Source organism: Myodes glareolus, chromosome 20 (genome assembly GCF_982192425.1).
Source record: "Myodes glareolus chromosome 20, mMyoGla1.1, whole genome shotgun sequence".
In the NCBI taxonomy this organism is placed as follows: Eukaryota; Metazoa; Chordata; class Mammalia; order Rodentia; family Cricetidae; genus Myodes; species Myodes glareolus.
Window position 1 is genome coordinate 5,208,791 of NC_142045.1, and position 12,577 is coordinate 5,221,367.

Consider the following 12,577-nt stretch of genomic DNA (forward strand, 5'->3'; position numbering starts at 1 on the left):
CGGCTCCGCCTCCTTCACCTAGGAAACCCGTGCGCGCCGTGGGCCCCGCAACCCGAGTCCCGGGAGCACCTGGCAGAGGCGGGGCGGGGCTGAGGGGCGGGGCCTTCTGGGGGCGGGGCCCGGGCGGTGGAGACCTTGTGGGCGGGGCCTGCTGCTTGCTCCCCTGAGTCGCCGGGCAGGTTGGGCTCGGCCCCTGCCAGCGCGCCCCGCCCAGGCTCCTCGGAGGGTGCGGGTTGTGTGGGGCGGATCGAGCCCGAGACCTGGCCGGCTTCGCCAAGGGCTGACGCGCCCGCCGGAGAAAAGTTGTGCCTTGACCTTCTCTCGCCTGGTGATTTGTCCCCGGGTCCCCAGGCTGAGTGGAAGCCAGGGCCGGAGGTCACCGCGTCCAGACGCCAGAGGGCAACTGCCCGGGCGTCCGGAGTTGGGTGTTGGGCCCGGCAGGAGCCGACTCTGCCCCCGCGGTTAGTGCCCTGAGCCCCGGCAGCTCGGTTGTCCCTGGGACCTCCGCACAAACTTTCTGACTGTCGAGGGGACACCGCGTGGCGGGAGGATTCGTGGCCGCCCGGAGGTAAGAGATCTGCGCTTGAAGTATTGCTTTTATTTTATTTTAGGATGTTGGAAGAGGAGGAGGGCGTCCCGAGAGCCTCCTTCCTGCATCCTGCTGGGCGACAGGAGCAGGTTTTTGAGAGAGGGAGGGCAGGAAGGCTGGGACCTTCCCAGCTCAAAGCCCTGTGACTGCTTGGGACGCTGCGGGCTCTTGCACGCGACGTTACTCATGACTGACCCTGGGCAGAGAGGGCCAGCTTGTTTTGACGGAGGAAGATGTCATCAGGCTTTTCTCGCTCCCTCGGGCCGCAGTGCCTGGGTCTCCCAGGAGTAACTGGCAAAGGCGATGAGATCTGGATCTGTCTTCCTCGCCAAACCTCCTGGCGTTCACGAAATCGGAGGCGGTGCCTGCCTCTGGGCTTGCAGCGCTTTCCTGGTGTGAACCATTTACTGTTGGGTGACTGTTGCTTAATTTTATAAATTCTCTGGTGAAACTGAGCTGTGGTTCTCATTGGTAGTGTGTGTGGGTTCCCTGGCTTCAACAAAGCTCTCTTGTTAACAAAACTGCTATGAGGTAGTAGACTAGTTATTATTTTATTTCAAGCTTGGGTAGATGAGGTATTGGTGGCAACAGCTGCTATGTTTGCGTGGAACTTTGGGAGCCACGTGTGTGGGTCTGGAGAATTAAGTCTAGGTTGGCTTTAGCCTCCTGTACTTGACTGATCAGCTGGCAACCATTCCACAGGTGCTGCAGCCCTAGCCACCCAGGTGCAGGGAATACCACTCCGTTGGCTGCTCTGGGAGGGTCCTGCTGTCAAGTTCATCTCATTAAGAAGTCAGCTGCTTTCAGCTAATAGCCATAGCAACTCTGGTGAAATTATATAGGCCATTGGAAAATAATTCCTGCTTAATCACCTTTATCCTGTCGATTAACTAGGGGGAAAATCCCCCCTCCTTAATGTACATGCCTGACCTGCAGTTTAATTGTACACCTGGCACTACTAGATAGGACACCTCTGAAGCTATCTGGATCCTGTGGACCCCAGCCAATGTCCCCATCTGGGAACCGTCAGGGGTCTTCTTGGGACGGAAACTGAGTGAGAGATTCAGTCCAATATAGCCGACAGGTTGGCTTAACTTTTCAGATAATTAAAGACTGATCTTTTTGAGCACCAGTGAATTCTTTCTCAGGCACTGCTAAGAATTTTAAGGCTGTGGCCCCACTTATCATTTGTCTTATAGTTATAGGGATGTGATTAAATTACCTGGGAAGTAGGGCAAGGGGACTGGGCATTGCTGGCGTGGATTTAGTTGAGAGCGGTTTAATAATTCAGGCTCGACTATCCAGCTAGCTTTTTCTTGCTTCCAACAAGAGGCACTGTGGGGCATCCCACTTTAAATGTAGGCCTCTGGAGACTAGAAATGACAAGGGTGTTCTGTTTTTGTTTGTTTGTTTTTTTTCTGTCAGAGTAATACACTGCTGGACAGTTCTTAACCTCCCAGGTTTAGTTCAGAACTTTTCCTGCAAACTTCTTTCTGTAGCAGGAGACTAATAGACAATGGCTGTACACCCCAAACAGATGTATGAAGATATGAGGCAAGGTGGGGGTACATAGAAGATGCTGGGGAGTAAACTTGTGAGTCTGCATTACCTTTTCTTTCAGTACCATGGATTGAAATCAACGCCTCGGGCATGCTAGGCAAACACTTTACTATGGTCTGACATCCTCAGTCCTCTTGGGTTACTTTTAAAAGGGAGACCCTGGTGAAAATATTACAGAATGGCCGTCTCCGATCTCTGCTTAAGAAACTCGATCTCCATTCTGTGTGCAGTTGTCTGTGGTAGCTCACAGGCCTATTCAAAAGGGGGACTCTTGGACTCCGACTTTGAAGGACAGTTTGTAGCGACTTCATCTTTTATTTCCCTGACTTCCAAGCACTAGTGAATCACGTATGTAGAGAACAGTGCTCAAGAGTGACCAGAACCCCAAAGATTCTGTTTATGGATCTCCTGGATAAAACAGTAATGGAAGCAAACCTTTCTACAGTGTTATGATTGACAAGTGCCAGATTAAGGCCGTGTAAAGTAAACACTTCAGTGAGTCCATTGCACTTAGACCACACAGGAGGAAGACAGAAGAGGTTCAGGGCTATAAAGAGACTTATTCAACTTCTCAGCTTCTGGGAGTAGTGGACTTACATACACAGCAATGTAAGATTGTTGACTTATGGGCTATACTTTTAATTTTTCCCATTACAATTCATGAAGTTTTTGGGTATAAAATGGAATTTTGTTTTTATTTAAAAGTCTCTCCCTCCCTCTCTCCTTCCCCCTCCTCCCCCCTCCCTCCCTTCCTCCCTCTCCCCTTCTCCATGTGTGTGCACATGTTTTGGAAGCTAGAGGTCAATGTTACATGTTTTTCTCAATATCCCTCCACTTTACCTTTAGAGACAGGATCTTACTAAGCCAGCAGTCCTGAGAGGTTTTGCTCTCCACCTCTCCCCCTCCCCCCATGCTGGGATTGCAGGTATGTTGCTGCTGTCCCTGGTCTTTTTATTTGGGTGCTTAGAGAACAAACTCAGTTCCTCATTCTTGAGCAGCAAGGATGTTGCCGACCAAACTTTCTCCTCAGCCCAATAAGACTATTTGTTGGGGCTGAAGAGATGGCTCAGAGGTTAAGAGCAAGGTCTTCCAGAGGACCCCGGTTCAATTCCCAGCACCCACGGGGCAGCTCACAACAGTTTGTAATACCAAGATCTGTCACAGAAATATATGCAAATAAAATACCAATGCACATAAAATAAAAATAAATAATTAAAGAGTTTATCAAAATTTATTTATTTATTTATTAGAGAGTGAGTTAGGGAGAGCATTTCCGTTATGAAAATGCTTCAAATACTTTTTGCTGTTAAGTCTGTGGTTACTTTTGCATAGAATTAGAAGCGTACAGTTTATCTGCAACAGTTTAAAAGTTGACAGTGTTGCTCGGTTGGATTTGTGAAGCTTAACTTTGCAGCTCCCTTTTATTCTGGGCAACTGTTACTAGGACAGACACTAGAGAGGCTTCTGAGTTAAGTTCTAAGAGTAAGGATGCCACTGCCTTCTGAAAGAGAAGTTGAGCTATTTTTGATGAATTGTAAAGATTTTTCTTCTCTTTATAAATAAGATTTTTGCCTGCTTCTGATCATATCACTAACATAAAATGATTATATTCATGATCATGTATGTTATATATTATTCAAAATAAAAACTAGGCATTAATGAAGTATAATGTTGAAATTTAAAAACATACTATATTTTGAAAAATATATACTTTGAAAAACCTGATGCAAGTACATGTATTTTTCCTGTTAAACTTTTCCTTGTAAATATGACAGCTGGTACTGAAACTCTAGAAAAATTATTTTCCTTATATAAAGATCTTTTTGAGCACATTGTTGTTAGTAACAACTGAAGTTATACTATACGACTTTCAAGTTGTCTCACTCATTCACTTATTTTGCTGAGTTGAGAATGCCATCCCGGGCCTTACGCATGGCAGGTAGATGTTCCTTCCCCTCAGCTACCATCCTAACTGTTGCTTTTTATTTTTAACGTGACAGTGTATCTTGAAAGGGTTTCCATGATTATGCACGCAGATGATCCTTGTGTCTTTTTAAATTGTTGTACAGTATTGTATTGAGCAGCTGTATCATGGACTCTAGAAATCACCCTTGGAATTCTTTAAGGTGCATGTGTGTGCCTTCTGTAGGACAAGCTTGTGGAAGAGGTACCGATAGGAAAATGTCAACTTTCTCTGATTTGTTAGTGTCCTTTCAATGTTTAGAAGACATTAACACTTCCTGGTTGTACAAGGTTGAGGACAGGTGACTGGGGAGGCCACCGGAATGCAAAGCTCTAAGGTGGGGTTCACCTCATTTCCTTACATTTCAGATTCTTTTTTGGTTTTAGTGTTTTCCCCAAAGAGGAGGAAGTAATTGATAACAGTTATAAAATGACTCTTCCGTTGTTGGACGATCTGCTAATTAGCTTTTATAAAGCAAAGTTTTTTTTTTTCTTTAAAAACGTGTTCTTCAGAACATTATTCTAGGATATGCCGTTAAGGAGTTCAGAAAATCCAGAGTCGGTTTTGCAGAATGCCAGGAATGTATCTTGGCTCCTCTCTTTGTGTTGTTAGAATTACCTCATTGTCATGGATCAGTTATAGGATCTTTGGTCTTGTAGAAAGTTTCAGGAATTGATCATCCTTGTGATGTGTGTGTGGATGCTTGTCTGTAGCGCTCAGAGGACAACCTTGGATGCCGTTCTTAGTGACGTCAACTCCTCCTTCGAGATGGAGTGTGTTGTTAACCTGCAGCTCATAGGCCAGCCAGTGAGCCTCATGGATCTTCCTGTCTCTGCCTCCCAGGTGCTGAGATTAGAAGTATTTGCTAACATGTGTGACTCTTTTCTGTGTGTTTTGAGGATCCCACCCATGTCCTCATGCTTTCATGGAAGCGCTTTGCCTACCGAACCTGGTTTTCCCAGCCCCTGATTTTCTATGTGAAAAATTTTCACACTAAAATAAAAATTTATTAGACATGGACTTCATTTGTATATTCTTGTTTTGATTTTTTGTTGGGGAAAATACCCCTTTAATGTATTATTTTTGATTATTGTCTATTCTATAACACTAGCATTTTTTGAGATGCTGAATATTTGAAATCTCTCTTTTATATATGTATATACGTATATATATACACACATATATATACCACAAGATATATGCATTTTTGTCTTATTTTAAAACCATGATGTAGTAGTTTAAATGTTTATGAGAACTCAAACATAGGATTTTTATTAACCTTTATTTGCCTGAGGAAACATGGAAGTATTTGATATTTACCTATCGATTGTAATAAGAAACCTCAGCCAGCTGTGGCAGCCATGTCTATAATCCCTCACAGGAGCATTTATAGAAAGATGATTGCTGCAAGTTTGATACCTGCCTGGGCTACATAGTGAGCTAGCCTGGACCATAATGAGAGACTCTTGTCTCCTTCCTACCTCAAGCCAAAAACACCTGAAATCAAAACCCAAACTTAACAGCTAATGTTTATTTCCTGTCAGCTTGATGAGTTTTCCTCCAGAGTTCCTTCCTGTGCTCCTTTGACATTTGTCTGCTTAGGACTTGGTATGCCGTTTTGAAACGTTGTCATGGACAGTAAGACTCAGCTTGTAACAGCTGAGAAATGGTTGGCCCATCCCTTTTTGTTCAATGCAATCCTCCCTCCTGACTATGTTTTAGGATTGGGTTGTCACCAAGGAGTGGTCATTCCTTCACAGTGAATCATAAGATGATTAGGGTTGGCAGTGTTTGCTGCCCGAGTTTGCTGACTCAGCCTGACTGACTCCCTCTAGATTCTGTCATGACAGGAGTCAGCTCTCTACTAGACTCTAGTTAATTCCTAAATTTGCATCTTTATTGCTGACCTTTGGAACCCTCGACTTTCATTTCCAGTTTCTTCCTTATAGGTCTACAGGTAGATCCTGATAACAAGCAAGTTAAACTACGGAGAACCTGAAGGTGCTAATGTATACCTGTAATCCTAGTATTTTAAGATTGAGGCAGGAGGATTCATAGTTCAAGGCCAGATTGGCTGCACAACAAGACCCTACCTCAAAGTATATGCTATACAATGTAATACATGTCAATATAATACAATTCAATCCTGTACTGTATAATACCATGCAATGCAACACAGCACAAATAATAACCCACACCTTAATCTCCTATCAGAGTTACGTATATTGAGGGGAATCACATGTTATTGATTATCTCTTATTGCACAGGTAATTATATTTCTCATCTTGCTTCTGCTTTTCTTTTCTTCTCCTCATTGGCCATTTCCATATCAAGGTCAGTTGAATTGCTATTGTCTATCTTTGCTCATGTTTCACGGCCCTTATTACCTGCTGGGAAATGACTCACTCAACTCAAGGTGTAAAGGTTTGTTTGATGGGTCAACTTAGTTAGGCAACAGCCAGGTGTTCAGTACTCATCCTGGGTGTGCCTGTCAGAGTGTTTCTGGATGGGAATCCAATTTGGAGTTGGTAGATTTAGTAATGCAGATTGCTCTCCTCAGTGTGGTCAGGACTTATCCACTTGATTGAAAGTCTCAATAGAACAAAAAGGTTGCCGCAGCACGGGCTTGTTCCCTCTTACCGTGGTGCCTGGGATTACTAGGTTCCTCTTCCCTGCCTAATTGAGTTAGGGTTTTGGTCTTTGCTTTAAGGTTTGGACCCAAATGGAAACTTAAATCATTGCTTCTTGGATTTCAACTTTCCAACAGCAGACCTTGGAATTTCTTGGCATATATAATCACATGTATTAATTTCTTATAATAATTCTTTTTAAAAGGACTGATCTCTCTCCCTCCCTCTCTCTCTCTCCCTCTCCCTCCCCGTCCTTTCCCCTATCCATCATCTCCCATCTCCATTTCCCATCTCCATCATCTTTATCTCCCATCTCCCATCTATCTCCTGTCATCCCATCAGCTCTCCTCCTGGCTGTGTTACTCTGAATAACCCTGACTCACAGGGGCCTCTGTGACCCGATGCTCTGGGCAGATGCTCTGTTTGGAGGCTGAGTTTGTCCTGTTCCTCATTCCTGAGCTCACTCTACCTCTTTCTTTCCTTCTCCCGCCTCTTCTGTCTCAGAAATGCACGTCATCCAAACCTAGTTCAGTGCCCTTGCTCTCCGTTCCTTGCTCATCGTGTCTTTCCCGAAACGATGTCACGGCATCTCATTTCTCTCTGCAATGCCATTTTAGGAGCTTGACCGTTTGATGGCCTCTAATGTTATCTTTGAAATGTTTGTCCTTTTCTCCAGTGATGTTATAAACTGGTTAGGACTGAAATAAAGTTATATACTTTATAGATCCTCCACTGTTCTGGGCATTTATTTATTTATTTGTTTGTTTATTTGATGAACAGTATGTATTTACCTACTATTTTTATTTTAAAAGTACTAAGCTCTACTGAGTGAAGAAAAACCAAATGAAGGGCTTGCATGCACCCACTTTGCCCTCCCAATCTTGAGAAAATGGCACAAATGTCTAATTCATTCTTAGAGGAACCTAACCCTTTCCATGTGTGTGTCTGCCAGTAGACGGAAGTTTCTGTCATGCTGAGTCCCACAGCCATTCAATCCCAAAGAAACACACAGAGGCTTATATTAATTATAATCTGTTTGGCCTATTGCTCAGGCTTATTACTGACTACCTCTTATAACTTAAATTAACCCATAAATCTTATTTATGTATAGCCATGTGGCTCATTACCTTATCTTACTTCCTCTGCATCTGGCTGGTGACTGTGTCTCTGCCTTTCCTCTTCCCAGAATTCTTAGTCTGGTCCCCTCACCTATACTCCTGCCTGGCTACTGGTCAATCAGCATTCTATTAATAATAATAGGGACGAATCTCTGCAGTGTGCAAGAGCATTGTCCCACAGCACCTGCCAGTTCTTTGAAGTTGTTTCGAGAAAGGGAACGTACATCTTATTCTTAACTTGGAGTCAACCGTTATTAAAGAAAAAACTGATGTGTTTAAAGTCTGGTTGAATGTCCTGTAAGATGACTCAGCAGAGGCCGCGGGTTCAGTTCCCAGCACCCATGGAATCTGACACCTCTGGGCTCCGTGGGCACTGGCACTCATGCATACACCCCCTTCCCACGTATACATAATTAAAAATGCCGTAAATCTCTGAGGTTCTGTTGAGTCTGTCTTCCTCAAGGCACTGGTTTGAAGCTATTTGGTGCCTTCTGGTTCTCTGGATTCTCTTATAATGACCTTTGCTCTGCTTCTGCCCAAGTCGTTCTCCGTTTTCCTAAACTTGCTAGATAACACTTGAGGCACATAACTTTGAACACATGTAAAGAAGAAATATGGAAAGTGAGCTGTATGTTCCTAGGAACTTGGTGTATGTCTAATTTTACGCCAACTTCGTCCCAGCACAGTGTGACATTCATTGTTTTTCCTGCAGTGGGATTTAGTTCTAGAGAGTCACCATTGGAAATTTGATCTCATTCTTATCTTTGGCTGATATTTAGATTCAAACTATCGCTCGGCCTCTGTGCTTTCCCTCTCCGTTGCTCTGTCCTCTTGTCCTCCTTTTAACCTAGTACAGTTCACCTAGCTATGTCTTTTGTTTACCAGTTCTCTCCAAATAATGTAAATCTCTGTCCTCTATGAAGGGCAGCTATCACTCTCTATTAGCTTTGGCTGATATATATCTCAGGTCCTAGACCAGTGGCCCAGCACTCTGGAAATGTGTCTTAATTGAATGAGGGGGAGTTGCTGGCCTGAGACCCTTAACTTCTGTGCCTCTTGGTGTCTTGAGCTTCCTGTTGCAGCCTCTGGAATGCCTTTCCTTTCCTTCCTTCTTTGCTCACAGCTGCTTATTATGGTTTGAATGTGAAATATTGGAACAGACGAATGTGTTGATATGTTGGCACCATCTCAGGCCTCTCTTTTGGGAGGTGGTGGAAACTTTAGGACATAAGGAAGCAGGTCATTAGGGGTGACTTTGAAAGGTATACCTGGTCCTTGGCTCCTTCCTGTTTCAGTCTCTTCTTATTACCATAAGGGGAGGAAGTTCCTCTGTCATGAGCTTCTGCTACCATTATGTTGTGTTCAAACTCATGGGCCAAGTCACCATGAACACAAACATTTGAAACAATGGGCCAACTCAAATCCTTCCTTGAGATGTTTACGTTAGGTAATTCATCACAGTGATCAGTAAAGCCAGCTAACACATCCCTTCTATCTAGACTTATGTTGTGTGTGACACACACACACACACATACACACACACACGCCCACACACTTCTCACGCTATTGTTGTAATAGGCAGCCGAGAACCAAGTTAGTTTACATTTTCCTGGAAATTCATGGTTTGTCTTTGCACACATCATCTTACCTGAGGTATTATTGTGCCTGCAACAATGATGATGTCTTTATATGGCCTGCCTTTCATCAAAGCCTCCAGGGTGGCAGACGCTTGCCATCAGGGGATTCCTCCACCTGCACCATGTGTGGGTTCTGCTGTAGCAGAATTCACGCAGGTGTATGCCATTTTCTGGCCTTCTAGGACCAGGCAGGCATCATACTCCCTTGAAGGGTTTAGTGTATGGCACCGTGAAGTAGGAAGGTCCTTAGGTACAATGAGAAAAAAGGGAGAAAGTATCAGACCACCGACAAACATTTACGGGATATTTCTTATGGATGTACCTTGACTCAGTGCTGAAGAAGGTCAGCATTAGGTCAGTTGGTTACCATGAACCTCTCCCTGGTCTATGAGCCACGAGCAGGTCTCCCTGCTGGCCTACTGAGCTACAAGCAGAACTCCAAGAAGGGTTCCAAAGAGACCATGCTGAAGGATAGGACTGAATGGAACCGAGAGCTAGTGACTTTCAGATTCTTTGTCAGCAAATTGCCGTTCCTGACTTCCTTGCCCTTCTTGGTAAGCTCCGAAGAGGAATCTATTTTCTTCCTAAAGGCTTCCTTTTCTTGCCTCCAAGCCAGGGGAGAGCTCAGGAACCATTAGCGTGTAATGATGGCACAGGGATATTCCTCTGAGCAATTGGAGAGCTGTAGGCGTGTCACACACTGACAGGTGCAACAAATCTCTCTTTGCTGTTTTGAAATATCACTGCCAGGGGAGTTGTATACAACTTGTTCTGACAGAGTGGCCTTAAATATTCATTCCTTTTACCCATTGCTTTAAGAGAAGCCCCAGCATTTAGTCTTCAGCTTGCCAGCAGCAATTTTGAAGAGATTGTATTATAACTTTTTCAAGAGACTTATTTTCACATAGCCTATTTATTTAGGCATTAACTTATTAGTATTTTTTAATGATATAAGAAGATATACTTTGGGGCCAGTGGAAATCCTCATGCTAGGTGGTTATCTTTGCCCAGTTATGCCTTCTGGTAAGTTAATAAACAATATTTAGTATTGTGTGAGGTTATGTGGGTGTAATGGAAAGGATGCAGTTTGAATGTGAATATGGTTCAAATCCTTGATATATTTATAAACTAGTAAATGCATGGTATATTAATTGGCAAGTGACCAAGTTGCTTTTCTTTGATGAATCTTTGCTTATTCATCTCTAGAATGGAGAGTCATCTATACAATGTAATGGCATACACCTTTAATCCTAGCTATTAACAGACTGAGGCGGGAAGATTATGAGTGAAATATTTGCCTAACATGGGCAAGGCACTGAGTTTGAACCCTAGCATCATAAGAAGGGGATAGGAGAAAGAGGAGGTAATAATGGCCATCTCAGGGAGTTTCTATGAGGTTTGGATGACATAGCATATGTATGTAAAGGGCTTAATACTAAGTAATAATTGGTACATACTATTGGTACTTACATGCTAAAGATCTATTTCGCACCCTTAAAAGGGCTCTAAAGGTGGTTCAACAGATGAATTAGCTGTGTCTGCAGAATGGCCAAAGATGGTGACAAGTACATATCTAAGACATAGAAAATTAGACAAAAGGCAGCGACAAAAGTATTATGTGTACAGATGGGAAGTACAAGAAACCAGAAAAATGGTCACAGTCTTCAAGACTCATCGTGGGGGTTGTAATAGGGCTCCTTTCATCTCATATTGTAGAAGGGGGAGGGGTTAATTGGTTACCTGGCCAAAGTGTGGGGGAGGTGAGATGGGTCTCAGAGAAGTCCAAACTGGACAGTATAGTATGAATTCTAATTGGTCTTAATAATAAAAACCCGGAGTGAGATATTTGGGGTGAAAGCTGAAAGATCAGAGAAGCAGAGCAGCCAGTCACTAGTTCTTCCCTCTATGAAATCCTCAGACCCAATGAGGTATCCTATCTCTACAAGTCCTCAAGACTGAATGTCATGTGTTCCTATCTTCTCCCACCTTATATTCCTCTCTCTGTCCATCCATATCCCTTCCTGTTTCCACCTTCCCAGTGCTGGGATTAAAGACATGTGACTCCCAAGGACTGGAATTAACGGTGTGAGCCATCATTGCCTGGCTCTGTTTCTCTTTTAGAATGAATCAATCTCATTTAGCCCAGGTGGTTTTGAACTCACAGAGATCTGTCTGCTTCTGCCTCCCTAGGGCTGGGATTAAAGGTGTGTGCCACCACTGTCTGGCCTCTATGGTTAACTAGTGGCTTAGCTCTGTATTCTGATCTTCAGGTGAGCTTTATTTGTGAGACCACAAACACAATCTCGCCACAGGACAGTTTGTTCTGCCTCTACTCTCTGTCTCATATCTGCCCCTCTTAGCACCCGTGGTTCAGGGTGTGGTTGTAGGAAACCAAAGATAACTCAGGAAGAGGATCTGACCTTCCAAGTTCTCAGTCGTCTCAGGAATGGTTCTGGTCAGTCTTCTTTACTGTTCACACCTTTCGTTGTGCTGAGGGCTAGAGATTATCAGACTTCTCTGGAATTCTCCTGGATTATGGAAGAAGAACAATTTTTAAAGAAGGGTTGTACAATCTTAGGAGAAAAGAGGGATGCTGGACAGCAAGAGCCAGAGGTGTGTTTACTTCTGAGGTGGACATGGAGCTTGAGCTATTTGTAAGGAGCAGGTGGATATGTGGGATGTTGGGCCAAGGGCACAGGTGCAGAAGGAAAAGGTTACTTGTGTTAGTCAAACAGGAAGGGGCAGGCACAGGGTGGATGATTTCAAGTGGTTGGTTGAGGAGTTCCCCCAACTTGATACCAGATCGCTACAGTCATATTAGATCCTGGCTTTTATTGTTTAATATAGGTTTTATGTTGTAGGCCAACTACGTGATTTAGTAACTAGAGAATTATTTCAAAAGTGTGTTGAGAAATTGTGCTCACTTACTGTAGATAAAGTAGTCTTTTTAGAGGGAGATACACATCCTGGTAATGTGTTAGATGCTAAATACTGTGAGGATGTAAGCTAGGTGCCATCTTCCCTTCCCTGTAAAGAAGCAAACAAACAACACAAAATAACAGAAACCCCACCTAGATGTG

At 43.7% G+C, this 12,577-nt stretch overlaps 1 protein-coding gene across 5 annotated transcripts in view; it reads left to right on the forward strand.

Moving 5' to 3' along the window:
* Positions 1-203: 203 nt before the first annotated feature.
* Positions 204-12,577, forward strand: part of Fhip1a (FHF complex subunit HOOK interacting protein 1A) — a 226,460-nt gene continuing 214,086 nt past the window's right edge. For 4 of the 5 annotated variants that reach the window (XM_085682533.2, XM_085682535.2, XM_085682534.2 and 1 more), the window contains exon 1: positions 204-568. The gene's annotated coding sequence lies outside the window, so the exon portion shown is untranslated. The remainder of the gene's footprint in view (positions 569-12,577) is intronic. The other variant, XM_087899430.1, reaches the window with a different exon arrangement.